Source organism: Apteryx rowi, unplaced genomic scaffold (assembly GCF_003343035.1).
Source record: "Apteryx rowi isolate R43461 unplaced genomic scaffold, aptRow1 scaffold_307, whole genome shotgun sequence".
Taxonomy (NCBI): domain Eukaryota; kingdom Metazoa; phylum Chordata; class Aves; order Apterygiformes; family Apterygidae; genus Apteryx; species Apteryx rowi.
The window spans coordinates 558,351-574,331 of record NW_020449497.1 but is presented as its reverse complement, the minus strand read 5'-3'; the positions used below and the strand labels follow the sequence as shown (position 1 = coordinate 574,331).

Here is a 15,981-nt window from a genome sequence, read left to right as displayed (position 1 = left end):
GGGCGCGCGCCCGACACCCGCCCGCAGCCAATCGGGCCCGGCCCGCCAGGCTCCGCGAGAGCCGCCCCCACCCAATCACCGAGCGGGACCCAGCGCGGCCGGCCCATAGGACTCGGCCGCTGCAGAGGCTCCCCGACGCGGTCCCGCCCACTTGACCCCCGCCGCCCAATCACCGCGCGCCTCCGCGCCCAGCGCTGGCGAGACCCCGCGAGATTCCCTCACCTCATACAACCCTCACCTCGGGTGGCCCCGCCTTCTTCACCTCTCTTGCCAATCACGTGGTGCCGCTCCAGCCTACTGGCCAATTGACTCTCCCCCTAACGTGGAACCCACCCCCGGTCCCGCTTTTTGTCCAATCACAGCGCCCTATCCGACCCAATTAGCCAATGAGAAGAACCGAAAGCCCGAAAAGGGGTTACTGGGCCAATAGTTCTCGGAGGCGAGGAAGCGGGGTGATTGACAGCTCTCCTCACGAGTGATCCGCAGGTGCGGACGTTAAAAAGCCGTTATTCTTCAAATCGCAGCGCGAGGCGTTCTGTGACGGACGAGGAAGTTGCTGGTGCGCCCCGCCGCAGGTGGGCGTCTAGCCAATGGGCGGCGGGGCGCGGGCTGATGAGCGGGAGGCGGGGCCAATGGAGCTCCCGGGGCGGGGTGAGGTGAGGACGCGGCGGGGGTCACTGCGGGCGCGGAGGGGCGGCGGGAAGGCGAGCGGGAGCCGGGGCGAGGGGCGCGAGCGCTGCGGCGCGCGGCGGGAACGCTGAGGCAGCGCTGAGGCGCGCGGCGGCGGCGGCTCCGTGCCCGCCCGCCCGCTGCCCCCCGCCCCCCCCCACCCCGGCCCATGAGGTGGCGGCGGGGCCCTGGGAGCCGCGCTGGGAGGCCGAGCAGGGCGAGAGGAGCTCAGTGGCGTGAGGTAGATGGCTTTGCCGCAGCCTCGCTCTCCAGAGGAAGGCGATTGCAAAACGCCGTCTTTCACGAAAGAAACTTGCCCAACTCAGTTAACAGGATCGCGAATGTTCTTTAAAAACAGGGCCTGGTCTTCAAATGTGTTTTTTTTTCGTTTTGAAAACCAGAAAGTGGAACTGGCTTGAAGCAAGCGAGGCTGCAGAGCACTGGCAGTGAGGGCCTGAGCTCTGGAGGTAGGCTTGTGAAGCAGGTAGGAAATAGTGCCATGCTTTAAAAACAACTTCCCTCTGTCCTTAACTCAAAGTGTTTTGGAACTCTTCAGCAGATAGCTAATAGCATATGCAGTAGCCAAATCTCCTTTAACTAATTCTTTTTCTCCCCCTGAGGCATACTGTGACATATTCATTAGTACACTCAGAAGTTACATTTAAAATGTGAGGTACATGGTAACCTAGGAACACAGTGCATTCAATATTTTTAGGTGTTGGTTGTTTTGCTTCACTTATTCTATTAATCTGCATGTTTGGGAATACTTAAGTTTAAAACCTAAGTATTCTCTTAAAACATAAAGAATAATAAAAATTTGACTGTTTTAACACTTTCCAGTTTGTGAATATTAATCACATCTGATGGGTGGCTTTATTTCACAGAAACTTCTGATTATCAGAGCCTTCCCCATGATGACAGCAGGGCTAAAAAAGTTAACTGAGTGTTCTAAAGTTTAGGATTTTTTTTTAATAATTAAATCAGATGAGCAGTTTCAAGGATAAATGACTGAGAATGAATTTGCAGGTGTCACTGTTGTGGGCAGTCTGGCCTCCTGAGGCTGATTGTCTGAACAGGGCAAACTATCTTCAGAACTATGGTGGTACAGTTATGCTGCTGAAGTTCTACTAGGAGATCCCTGATGGTACTGTATCAACTCATATAATCCGCCTCTTCTGCATGTCTCTAAAAAGTCAACAAAATCATTGGACTCTTTAAAAGCATGGAGGAAACCATAGTTTAATATGAAAACCTGTTGCAGTTCCTGAAAAATCAAGCATTTTGCATGGAGATCTTAAGAATGGGTTTTGGATACTTTTTGTCTGTTCTTTAAGAATATTGCTGGAAGTAAGATTTCTTGTTAAAACTATTTCCATTGCATTTTGCAAAAGTTGTTAGCTAATACTCCAGATTGGAATTATGGTGGAGTTGCTATCATGTCACAACATCATTTAAAAAATAAAAGCAGATTTGGTTTTAAAACCATTTTATAGTATTGTCTATTGGAAGAAGGGGCAGAATATTTACTTTTACATTTCTAAATGCCTGTTAAAAGTTTTAATTGATGTTGATAACACTGTTAATGTGAATTTGAATATGGGCATGCAGCAAAGATACTTTCAGGTCTGTGCTTCCCCTCAGACTCTGGAAAGGTACAGTAAGTATGGGACAACAGAAGGAAATAGATATGGGGTAAATTGAGTGGGCCTGGGCCTAGGAAAGTGGTGAGAGAACTGGAGGACTCTTAAAATTCTCCCATGCATTTCCAGTATGGAATTCTTCCTGCTCTGTTGTTGCTCAGTTTTACTATTTGAAAAGATCTTGCAGTGCTTAATAAGCATTGTTGTATGGAAACTTGGACTCTAAATATGCACTCTATGGACTCTAAACTTGCAGATGAATGTTTCAGTGGTATTATTCAAGTTGGGAGAAGTCTGTGTTAATTTTTGTTAGGTACACTGTTAAGTTAATTGGATCACATTTCTTTAATCAGTGGATTTACAGCAGTGGTGAGTTTCTACTAGTATATTTGCTGAAAGCCAGTAGTCCTCAGATGCTATGGTGGGGAGGAAAGGGAAAGAAGTAGTTATTGCCATTGGACTATACTTGAATATATGGTCATAAACTCAATGTTCAGTGATGTGGAAAAAGCCAACCTTTTTCTAGCATAAGCAGTCATTACATGAGTCTCAGTTTAAGTGTTCATAGGCATGTGCAATTTTGGTGACTCATTTAGGAGCCTGGTCTCTGTAGGTTCCTTGTAGTTAAATGGTGAAGAGATGTATTGCATTGCTCTCTGCAAGAGTCTCAGCATCTCTATAGCTGAGGATGTATAATGTATGTGCAGTTTTCCACTGCAAGTATCACATGATGCCTTATGATATCATTAATGTTGTCTGCATTGTTTTTCATGAAAAATGTTAGACTTCAAAAAAAAAAAGGTAAAGTGATAATACCACAGTTGTGTTTTTCATAAGTCTTGTATTGTTTATTTGCTTTTTTCCCTCATAGTTACCACCAAAAGCTAACAGCTTCTAGCTTTTGGATAGAGGTTATTCTTAGTAGATTTCAAAGCACTCTATAAAGGAGATCAAAAGAGGGTAACTAGTTCCACCTGCTCAGCCTTCAATCTGGATGCTTATTTATATATTGCCACCAAGTGGTCTGGGACGACTGCTAGGTCTGTTATTTGGTGAGTGGGGTTAGTTGCCTAAACTATATCAGCATAAAGAGTTTGTCCCCTTCCCCCCTCACCCCCTGCCCCCTACTTGTTTATATGTCTGAAGTTACTGACTTCATGTTGATTTGTCATAAGACTTTTTTTTTTTCTATCAGTTTTAGTGAATCAGATCCTTGGTGACTTTTTAAATTACACATAAGTAAATAAATATCTTGTCCTAGAAATGCTCTAAAAGTGTCATTAACATTTTTGGTGGAGAGGGCAGAAACCATTGTATCTCAGTGCAGCTACATGCCAATTCCGCCTGAGCTGTAGATCAACTTTCACCAATAAAAGCGGAAGAGAGGAACAAGATTGCAGTCCTGGCACTTCCACTGATTCTTCTGCTAGCTGCACTACTACAAGTCATGCTTTCCACTTTCTGTATCTGTAAACTAGAAGTAAAAACTGGGACCCACATCTTTGGGTTTTTTTGTTTTTATTTGACTAAAAGTTACTTCACTAGTGAAGTTTGGTAGTGTCTTGTACAACCCTATTATCTGTCTTTTATTTGCTCTTTGAAGTTGAGCCAGCTCTTCTCAGTGAGGTGAAAGACTGATGAGATGGCAGCTGAAGGGATACACTTATCTTATGCCTCCATATGGAGGCATGTCAGATGCCAGTGTTGAAAGACCCACCCTAACAAGTATATCTTCCTTCTACACTGGGTTTATAAACCCTTTAATTGGTGTCCTTGGTCTGTGTCATGCTGTGAAGCTTAACTTTGTCAGTTCAGCTGCTTTTTGGTACTTCATACTATGAAAGGTAAGGGGAACAAGATCCATGCTGATTCATACTGGGATATGTTTAAGGAAAAAACCTTTTAAAAAGGGTATTAAGGAAATGTTGAAACTTGCAGACAAAAACCAAAGTGCTCATAATTTCTGATAGGCCTTTTGTTTCCTCAGTACAGACCCGAGACAGAAACCTGTTACTTGAAATGAGTGTTACCTCTTAGTTGTATGAATCCTACTTAAAACAGGGCTGCAGAGTGAATTCCTCATGTATTGTTGTAAGTCAGTGCTGCTTTTGTTTAATGCCGCAGTAGAAGAAGCACAAGCCTGCTGAGGGGAGCTCATTACAGAGCTGGCTTATATAACTTTGAGCAGGATCGCTTTGTGAGTAGTCCAATTGAGTCTGAGCTGCTTGGTGAGTAAGCTGGCAAAAATCTAACCATAGTAATTTGAACTGGGCAAGTAGAAACACTGCTCCAGATCCTGCCAAAGCCCAGTTTGATTGCAACTAATTTGTCATCCCCAGTGATGCATGGAGATGTGATTGGTGACTACTGCTGATGAAACATGACAGATCAATTCTAATCTCTTACTGGTGAAGGCAGTTATTCATGGGGACATGCATCTGTCTCTTACTATTTTATTCACAGCAAGAGTGCCATAAAACCACAGCGAATCTGCTGTCTGAGTATCACTGAACACCAGTATATCTAGATTTGTCAGATGCTCTTAGCTAAACCCATTTTAAAACTACATTTAAAAGTAACTATTGTGCACTAGTAACACAGGGCACAGCCTTGTCCCTTTATGAAAATCTACTATATCAAGTTTAGTCTTTTTTCTGACTCTTGGGGGAACTTATTCTCCCTTTGAACTTGCCACTTGCATTGTAGAGGTATAATCTTTTTGACAGCACTCTGCACAAGGGTAAGTGGTGGAAGACAATGTGTAATCAGTCTGTTCTATTTCTTTGATACCCCTCAGCAGTGCTTTCTTAGCCTTAAAATTCTTTACAAAAGAGGGTATCTTATTGCACTATGTAAAATGTTATACTTCAGTTCCAGGCATAGACTTTTCTTGTACCATAAGAACTAGCTGTGAAAGCAAGAATTCAAGTATTAGAATAAGTCTCTTTCATTTTATGGCTGAGTATTGTGCGTAAATATCCTTCAGCACTTATGCATGTATTTTTTTTGTGACCCATTAATGCAAAAGTAACATTAAATGGAACAAAGCATAATAAAATGCTTGTATAGATTTTTCCCTTTGATCCATAAAAGGGATACTCTGAGCAGCACTATTGATAATTTACCATGTGGGTGTTTGGCAAGCCCACACATACCTCAGTACACAACTCTGCAGATACATTCCTCAGTATTCTGTAACACCCTGATAATATTTTTATTCATAAATCCTACTGAATCCATTAAAATATCATAAGCGCAACATTATATTATTGCATGTTAATTTGGGGGGTTTTGGTTAGTCAGACAAATATGTTCTAATTAAATTGTGGTCTTAACATACAAGAGAGTAAACACTAATATATGCAAAGCATCTACAGGATTAAAATTTGTGTTGATATGTATTAGTCCTTTTCTTTGGGAACAATAACTTTACAGTGCTTTCTTCTTTAAAACCTTTTTTCTCTACAAAACTGGAAACAAATCAATTCATCTATTAATAAAATGCAGTAAGAAGTGGGGGGAGGGGGAGGAGGGCATGGGGGGGTTATTTTGTTGAAACTCTGATTATGAATGAAGATATTGTCAAGATACCAGTATGCCTTCGTCTAAGAGAACAGGGTTCTACTCGTATTGTTGAATGAGGAACAAATCCCTGGGCAGTGTATTAAAAGAAATGGGGAAAAATCAAGTAGTTAAAACAAGTGCATGACCTAGAATAAGCTTGTTAGTCTTAATAAAGACACATGTACTGAGATGACCCTCATTTTGTTCTCTAAAGCAGCTGTGAGAGAACTCTGCCACTTCTTGGAGAATTGGTAAAAAGGTGGAATGTTACTTATTTGAATAAAACTGTACAGATGTGAATGAGATGGGACAACTGGTGTAAGTGACAGATGGTGTCATCTAAGATAGTGCACATATCTGATGTTAGAGATCAAAGTCTAGACACACTTGCATTGATTTGCTGGACTGTCAGCCCTGTTTGTGGCTCTTAAAGTGTCATTTTCATGATTGTCATGTTGCAGTTGATGGCTTTGTCCCAAGTATGTGCAGTAAGTTGTATATACAAGTATGAAGATCATGATTAGCGGTGGGGCTTGAACTCATCCTAAAGACTTAGTTCCAAAACAGAGCTGTATAACCTCCAGTGCTTTCTAGCCAAAAGTGTTTTCTTTTGACTCTTCTGGAGGAGTTACTGAATCCTTTGCTCATTACAGAGCTTAAGCATGAGCTTGACTCTAAATGGGAGTGCTCAGATGCTTAAAGTGGATTTATAATAATTTGTTTAAAGAATTGGGCCTAACTGCTTGTTTCCTGGGTTCTTATTCTGTCTTATTTCCCTTCTTGCTGCTAAACACCAGTTGCAGGGGGTAGAGGGGAGTTCTTTTTCTCCTGTGGCTTTTTGGAGAAAGTGACAGTTCAGCAATTCTCTGCTCTACATTTCTTTGCACCAGAAATGACCCTGCTGCTCTTTGTCACCAGCATTTCCTTTCATCCCTCTCCTGGCAGCTGTTTTTGTTCCATTTTGATGTTGGAGCAGCAAATGAACTCCCTCTGAAGCAAATGTCATACCAGCAAAGATTTTGAAGCAGCAAGAAAATCATCTCTCTGAAGACTGAATTGGAGACCTTTGTGAATGAGATAACAAGCTGTGGAGCTATTTTAAGAAGGTATCTTCCCTTGATGGTGGAGAATTGAAAACAACACCACATACTACTTATCTACGTCTGAGCAATATCCCTAAATAATGTTTTATGGAGTGGGAAGAGAAGGATAGGTTACTGCCTTTTTTCTCCAAACTGAAATAGGTACAATAAGTATAATATCCCAGCTCCTAGTGTTTCTCCAACTTTTTTTTATTCAATGATTTTGGCGGGGGGAGGGAAGGGAAGAAGGGGAGAGACCGAGACACCAGTACTTAAGATATGTTGAATTTTCTAGACTGTAGATATCTTCAAAATGGAAAATACTGCTGCTGTGGTGGTATTCTTGGAAATGCCGTCTTTCAGAGACCTGACTTCTTGCTCTGGCTGTCTCAGGGCTAGCTTTTGTTCTGGCATTGATTCCAGTGACAATGTATTGAACAAAATAATTGAATTCATCTGAACTGATTGTATACTGCTGTGTTTGTATGCCTCTTGCTAAACATTTTGTTGGCAACATCATTGCTAGTGGTCATGATTATTTCTTGTTCTGCATTCAATTACACCAGTGCAAAGTGAGTGCAAAAAGCTGCTATGTCAGAATAGATGTATTTTGACCCTATACTCCACAGGTCTGATTTAGTGAAATACTGGGTAGGAGATTAAACTTCTAGGCTATTAAATTCTGTTTTGTTTGCTCTGACTGTAAAATGATAAAGTCCAGCCTTTTATGATTTTTTTCCTTATTTCAAGTTTAGATAGCTTCTTAGTGCTTTTCTGTGTAATGACTAATCTTGTCTAGTATAATAGCTCAAACACTTCACCCTTGCCATGTTAGAGTTCATTGAGTCATATAATAGATCATATGCATTCAGTATCAATAAAGAACACTGCATAATGGAAACAGTTAAAAACAAATAGTAATTTTTAAATTGAGATCTCTGCAAGAGGCGTACCTATCCATTACAGCAGGGCGATTCTGAGAATGCAGCTTAAATAGGCCATTTTTCACTGAGCTACAGAGTAGTGATTATTCCCTGTCATCTTGCCAATCTTACTATATTTCTTCTTTGTCAAACATAGTCAAGATATGAATGCATACAGAATCAAGACCTCTGGAAAGTAATAGGAAACAAACTTATTGCCTGGTTCAGGACAACATTTCACTGACACTGTCTCCAAAATTGGACTGCAGTAAACTAGAATCATGTAATGCCAAATAATTTAAGAAGCTTGTTGCATAGAAGATATGTTGTAGAGCCTGTGCATGTTAGATATTACAAATGTGAAAAACTTCATATTTACTCCGGACTTGTATCATTTGTAGTAATTAAATTATTGTTGTAATAGTAAGGCACTGTGCTTGCATGTTTTAATGTAACCATTAGACACACAACAAGGCTCATTAGGGAAAAATGGTAAGATATACCATTGAAGAGGCTAGAATCATCTGAATTATGGTAGATGCCCAGACTTGTAAGAACACTCTCCTAAAACCAACATTATCTCACACTAACACAGTGACTTAGCAATCAGCCTTCTTAGAAGTGTCTATGGACTGTATTACTATGGCCTGCATGCTGCAAAGAATAGGGGCACACAGTAAGATTTGTTGTGAAAGGCTAACTGTGAGACAATCTCCTGCTTGATATTGCACCATATTAATGTAAAGGACAGAATGTAGCATAAAAGCATTCCTTTGGGAAAATGGTGCTGTCATATCACCCATGTAATTGTACCACAAACTGAAGTACAAATACAGTCTTGCAATATCAGTAGTTGCTTTATTCTGTTTAATCATGAAATGCTTTAGAATATTTTTGAAGTATGTACACTCCTTGCACATGGAATCTATTTGAATCATCTTGGACTGTGGGCATCTCAACCCAACACTGTGTTTAGAACTCGCATCACTTCTCAGCTGACCATTAAATGCTTTGCATTTTCCATGTGCTTCGGCTAACTTCTGTGAATTTGTTCAATGGATGTTTGTACTAATGCTGCTTGTCTGAGCCTGTTGGGTTTTTGTCAGAGCAGATGAATCATACGCCAGAGTTACTAACTGATGCTTGTTATTTTGCCATAGGTTTACCTGTATTTTGATTCTTTGAGCTCATCTTTATTGCAGAAAACTTTATATGTAGAGACATTAAGCTATATTAAATCTGTTGGTGATGCTAGAGGATCTGTTCAGTGGAACTTCAAGTAGCTAATTGCCAGTAATCGATAAAAAGCTTTTGGCTGTACAGTTATCTTTATTGTTTTTCACAATATTGTTAATGAAAAACCAATGTCTCCAGGAAAAAGTTGGGGTTTTTTATACCTGATGGTATAGTTAAAATATATAACAGTTGCATCAACATGTGCTTGTTTAAACATGTAGCACATCTAGTGGCCATGCTCTGTGATCTACTTTTTGGAGTAAAAACTTTGCTTGCTGTCTCTGTCTTGGTATTATTTTTAGCTAGAGCTATTCTAACTTACCCCAGCTGAGCATCTGAGCAACCCTGGCCTCTGTGCATAGAAGAGATTATGATAATGTAAAATACTGTGGTGCATGGGCAAAATTCTCAAGGAAACAGATTAATGTGTCTTAGGGCTACAGCCACATAGGTTTTACTATGCGATCTATTAAAATTTGGATAAGTTTGTTGGACTGCTATTGCTGCTAGGTGCTGTGGACTCCCTTGTTTTCTGCAGCATGTGTCTAGTATCAAGATAATACCTAGTACATATTGCATTGTGTGAAACCATTATTTGGTTATGGTGTTCTTAAGCGCACTGAGTGTAATGTTGGGGATAGAGCTGAAGATCAGGAGGTTTATCAGTGAGGACAAATCTGACAGTAATCACATACCTAGCACCTCTCAGCTCTATGTTGAGTAAGCACATTGCAAACAGTCTCCTACTTAATTTGGCATCTGATTTTACATGTCATGCAACCTATTTGCTCTCTTGACTCAAACTTACTTGCTGAGGAAAGATGAACAGTTAGGAAATCTTCATTTAAATTTGACCTGGGAGTTAGTGGTTCAGGTGACTGGAAGGTCTGTTTGTCTTTGGTTAGACAGACAATGAATACTATGTTGTACATGGAGACTTATGTTAGTTTAAGAGCTGTTGATATTTTTCCATCCAAATAATGAAATAGCTTCAGGTGTTTGATTTCCTGATGGCCTCAGAGTCCCTGTCAATGTTCGGGACTACTAGGAGAATGTAGTAGCAGGTATAGCATGAGCTATGTTAGCTAAAACATCTGTTGTCTTTTCTCAGAATATATTGCAGTGCTTTTTTTTCCCTGAAGTCCAAGAAACTTATTTTAAACAAACCATGCAGATGAAAAAACTCCATGTGAGGTACACTTTGAGAATTCATAAGTTATGCTGTCACTTCACCTAAACCTGTATTGGAAATCAGATGTTTTGCTTGCAGAAAATTAATATTTCATTGTGTGCACATGGGAACAAATATATAATGTTACTGTGAGACTTGTGGTTTTAACTGTTAATGTTGTAAGCCTTGTGTTTTATACCAAGTCGTTAGGAGCTTTCCTCAGTTTCTCTGTTTTGCTTGGCAAAAATGGCCGTAATGAATAGAGTACCTATCTTGCTTAAATTGAGTAATGTGTAAAGGGAAGGGCAAACTACAATAGTTGGTTTGTAGCTGGTGTGTAAATTTGTCTTTTATGGTCATCAACATATCTCTATGCCTGAAGCCACTATGATGGCACTGTGTCTTAAATGTAGCAGTGTTAAAATTCTAGCATCCTGTAGCTTGTCAGTAAGTTTTATTTTCCCCTATGGTCTTAATGATATTCAATGTAATTCAGCCTAAAGGAAAGTGGAATGTAAATGTTCTGTAAATAAGACTGTGGTTGGCATAGCAGCAGCCTATGGCATTAAAAAGAGGAGGGTGCAATCTTAAGAGAAAATCTATCTGAGATGACAGCCACAGTTCAGAAGCCACTGTTGCAGCTTTGTGTACCAATGTATCTGATCAAGAATAGACAGCTCTCATCTCAGTATTGGACAAGCCTTATTTTTGCTCTGTGGTGCTGTGCTGCTCAGCAGATCCTTGAGAGGACCTATACAGCATCATTTTTCACATCTGCCTCATGTAAGCTGAGAAGCAGAATTACTTCTGATAAGAAGTTGGACATCTTCTGCCCTGTAGAAGTAGGGAATGTGGATAGTTATCAGTGACAGCTCTGCCCATTGAGTGCCTGCTGAGCCCTTTCAGACTGAACTTCTGCCATGCCTGGCAGTATTGTTGAAGTATTTCACTGCATAGGTTTGTGCATGCGTGTATTTGATTTGTGTGTTTTTGTGCTGTTTATGGAGACCCAGATTTGCTGGGGGGAAGGGGTGAAAGCTAAGCAGGCATCAGCTGCGTTTTCCATTGCAGCCACAACACTGGCACCACTCGCATTCCTGGTGTGTGTCTAGCTCCTCCACATCGTTGGTCAGGTTTAAGAAAGTGGAAAGAAGCTGTAGTGTTGTATTGGTAATGTGAACTGCACATGCAATATAGCAGCTACTCCTCAGCTGGAGTGTGGACCAGGCTTCAGTTAGTCCACCCCTTAGCCAAAGAAAAGCAGATTTAATCTATTTATGCTTTCCCCCCCCTTCAGCACTGATATATCTGCACATGCCATAGCACTGTTATAGCCTTTTACTATCCATTGCCTATCTAAGCAGACGTAATAGGACTTGAATCTGTTCTCAGTTACACTAGTCTAATCCCAAGCAGGGCCATAAGATCTTGTGAATAAATCTGGGTTTATACAGAAGTAAATGACAGCATGACGTATCATTCTTAAGAACCTGCTAGCAGCGGTTTTAGAATTTTTTTTAGACTTTTTTAGACAGCTGATTCTCTTTTCACCAATGCTTAAGACAAAACTAATTTCATGCAATTATTAGAGAAGGAAAATTATAAGGATAAAATGATACAGGAACCTCATTAAAATGGAAATGCTGAAATAACTGGGTAATTGGGTATTGATTCTGYCCCCGCCCCCTCAGTCACTTCATAAGCTGTTTTGTATTAAAAGTAACATGTCTGCAGGATGATGCTCTAACATCTGTTATTGCTGAAACAAAATGATTTGCTTGGGTTTTTTCTTCTCTCCACATTCTTCCAACATCTGCATGTGCAGATCTCTCCTGTATATCAATCATTTCTAACACTGATTGCTCCTTTGCTGGAAAAACTCATCAAAGGATATGGAATTCTTTCTTCAGTTAAGAATGGAATATTTTGGTGTGGGATTTTGTATTGCCGTTCACCTTTATTATATGTTAGCTGGCCAGTTATGAAATGGAGCAATGTGAATGAGATCTTGCTGAGGGCTGCTAGCACAAAGTCCACACGCTGCTAGGTTCCTCTGAAGTGTGCTTTTGGGCAGCTTAAGAAGTTCACAGGTTCTGGTTTGGCTCTCTTCTGAAATGCTAGTACTACCTTATATGTTTAAAACTAAGGAAGTAATTTTACTCTCTTCCTGTTCTCAATGTTTGTAGGCAAATCATTTTTTTAGAAATGTATTCCATGTTGAAAGTGTTCACTGTTTGTGTTAGGATTTTGTCTTTTGACTTCATGGATCAATACAATAAACTGATTGTAAATGTGTTTTGCTGGATGTTGGTATTACAATCATTCTGGCTGTGAATATTCTAATAAGCAATATATTGCTTTGTTTTCTGTTTGGATGATTGCTAAAGTACTTAGTTACATGTGCCAATTTTAAAATTCAGTTTACTTATGAATATGATTTTAAATGTCACTTCCCTCAGTGTTTGTACTAGAAAAATCCAACTCAGTAGAAGTTCATAGCAAATAAATAAAAGGATGAACAATAGATTTGAAGAATATTTGGAAATCTTTTCTAGTCTTTGCTTATGTATTTTAATTCTGTCTTTCAGTATCCAAACTCTATCCCTGTTGGGAAAGCACATGCTTAAGTCCATTCCTATCCAGGAAAATGCTTGAGCTTAATTTTAAGCATATGCATAAGTTACATTGCTTAAATGACTCGTAAGTGTTTGCTTAAATCCTGTGTTGTATCAGACTTAATATATTAGAATTTCAATGTAAATACTACAGTATATAAGATAAATATGGATGTCTGCTTTTGCCATGAACTTATTGGCTTTGACTTTATGGTCTCTCTCTGGTATGTGGCTGAAATCAGAAAATAAAAAAATACTCAACTTTTTTTTAATGTTCTAAAAAGTATTAAGTTACACAAAAGAATCCATATTACAGTAATCCTGCATGTATACAGGCAAAGAGTACCCAGTGTGCACAGCAGATGGTTTCAAAGGAAATCCTCGAGAGCTAGGATTAAAAAGCAATTTTCAGCAAGTTTAAAATGGGTCTCCATATTTGGGTCACGGATATTAACTCTTTCATTGCGATCAAATGAGGAAGCATTCTTGTCAGATCACTGTGAAAATGTTTCTCAAATTCACTGGTGGGCCCTGTGGAAGAAAACTGTGAATGTCAGTTGATTCTGTTTCTAGCCCTGTTCTAACTACAATGAGAAATAAAATTGCAGTATAAGACAGTGGTATGTTGGAAGCTAATGGGATTTATTATTCAACTAACTAACAACATTGGCCAATACTTTAAAAAGTATATATGGCTGCTTCAATTCTTGTCTAACCACCCAAACTTGCATGAAAACAAACATTGCAGAATAAAGTATCCATAAAGAATGATCTCATTTTTACTATTTGGAGTTTGAGAAGAGTTGTGATTTTTTGAGGAAACCCAAGGTATAAAGATTAAGGTATCTAAATCTCATTTAGTTTCAGATCTCTGAACTCAGTTCCTTCCTCTGCTGATTTTTTTTATTGATTTCATTGTACTTTGGATCAGAATTTTACATTTTTGTGCTGTAGTGGGGGAGTTGAGTACGTGTAATCCTGATCACTTTTCCTACCTATTGCTTCATTTTAAACTTTTTGATGCTTAACTTCTAGTGTTAAACATCACACTTCTACCTTCTTAAATGTGACAAATTACGCTTTAATCACTGTTTATGGAAAAGCTTAAATATATACTATCATTATAGTATTTTTCTGTCCCTTTGGGCTATGGTAAGGATGTTTGAAATGGAATGATAAATAAGAAATTGAGCAGCAATGTTAAAAGACTTTGATCTCTAAATAGGCATGAATATATGCTCCAAGTTGCTTGGAAGTATGCTGTTACAAATGGAAAGCAAGCCCATGTTTTCTTGAACAATTCTAGGGGTACTTGAGAGCTTGGGGTGGGGGGAGAAGAGTTGTATTCTAAAGTAAATAGTATCATGCAAGAGTTGTTCCAGGCTGCAGCAGTTTAAGTTGTTGGTTGACTATCCAGAAATATTATTAATAACATATATATAAATAAAATAAGACTTGGTGATTTGGGTGCAGATCAGCTTTGTATTCTGAGGTCAAGAGAAGACACTGGGCTCTTAGCTGGTATAAATAGCATAGCAAGCTGTAGATTATTGGCTTTACCTGATTTACACTAGCGAGTAAACACATTAGGAATGAAATTCAAATTTACACTGGTGCTCCTTTATACCATGTAAAGGAACCTCAAGTCTGGTGTGAATTAACTGTTCTTTTCAAAGGCCCTTTCCAACTTCCAAAGTATGAATTCAAATTAAACCTTAAGCAGTATTTATCACTAAACAATGAAATGCAGCAACAGATACTGTTTTATCATGTTCCCAAAGCTAAACTGGGTGCATTTTGAATAGATTTGGAAAGCTTTCTGAGCAAAGGTGACTGATGCTCTGCTAAGTGAATTATAGAAGTAATTGCTGGTTTAAATTTCAGCCCATGGAGGAGTTAATTGCATTGCTCTTTGGCTATTATGTTAGCCACATGTTAACAGCAAAGGACAATGTACTTCTGAAAGGGCATCATAAATGTCCTAGTGGGGTAACTAGCAGCAGGTATATCCACAAAATGTTAATTAACAATTCTAAATAATAGATGTTTTCTGCAGGACTGATCTAGGATAGATATTGAAAGTCTTTTCTGCCATTCAGAAAAGAAAATTCAGATGATGGATGAAAATAACATAATAAGGTAGCTTTCTGGGCCCAATTCTTGTTCCAAAACTAGAATCCTTCAGTTGACGTAGGACTGGGTTTTTCTAAAGCTGAATCTGCTCTTCTAGTTTCCTGTTTTCCATCATCTCCTATAGGAATTTTTCCTGTGTATATCTTGATATGACAAAACCTAGCTTCATGCAGTCTTACTGGGTGTTTTTTAATGTGCTGTAATCAGGGAGTTTCAGGTGATTATTCCAGGGAAGAGGAAAACTAAGCTTCTAAAATTTTGTTGTAATGATTGCTTCTTGTTTCTTGAGGCATCAAGACACAGATAATCAATACTTAAGATTTTGCAAGTAAATGGTGGAAGCTAGTGTTATAAGCTGGTTCGAGGCAGAATTCCACAACTCTGTCAGAGATAATTAGGGAGAGAATAGGCTATCAGGAACTTGAAAATGAAGTCAAATAGCTTATATTTATGTGATAGAAGGGAAAGACAGTAAGGGAATGCAAAGAAGGAAAATGTTTTACAGCGCAGATGAACAGTAGTAGGGCAAGACTGAGTGCAGGAAAAAGGGCAGTGAATGCATCTTGAGACTGAGAATCTGGACGACAGTGTTAGCTGTGTGGATGACAAAGGCTTTGCCTCAGATGACTTGCAAAAAGAATATATAGGCCTTAAGTACTTTATATTTGCAGCTCTTATGAGCATAACTAAAATGCAATTTTAAATGCTTAAATCTAGGAATTTATGTTCTTTATAAAACGGTGCCTTCAGAGGGTCATTAGGAGTGTGTAAATGCCAAAAATGAGACTGAGCATCCCAAGCTGTGGTCACCTGTAATGTGGCCAAGTACATGGGGGGGGGGGGGGAATTCAGGGTTTTTCACCTGTGATAAGTTTTCCTTGATTTGCATGTTTGTAAATGTAGTTCAGAATTCTGCCTTAAATTTTTTGAAGAATTACATCTTTAAAA

The 15,981-nt window shown here is 39.3% G+C and overlaps 1 protein-coding gene across 12 annotated transcripts in view; it reads left to right on the top strand.

Moving 5' to 3' along the window:
- Positions 1 to 916: 916 nt before the first annotated feature.
- LYRM9 (LYR motif containing 9) overlaps positions 917 to 15,981 on the top strand; it is a 71,322-nt gene continuing 56,257 nt past the window's right edge. For 7 of the 12 annotated variants that reach the window (XR_003254289.1, XR_003254285.1, XR_003254284.1 and 4 more), the window contains exons 1-3: positions 917 to 1,136; positions 1,696 to 4,153; positions 6,819 to 6,979. The gene's annotated coding sequence lies outside the window, so the exon portion shown is untranslated. Of the gene's footprint in view, positions 1,154 to 1,695; positions 4,154 to 6,818; positions 6,980 to 15,981 lie in introns of those variants that run through there. The other 5 variants (XR_003254288.1, XR_003254282.1, XR_003254283.1 and 2 more) reach the window with 3 other exon arrangements.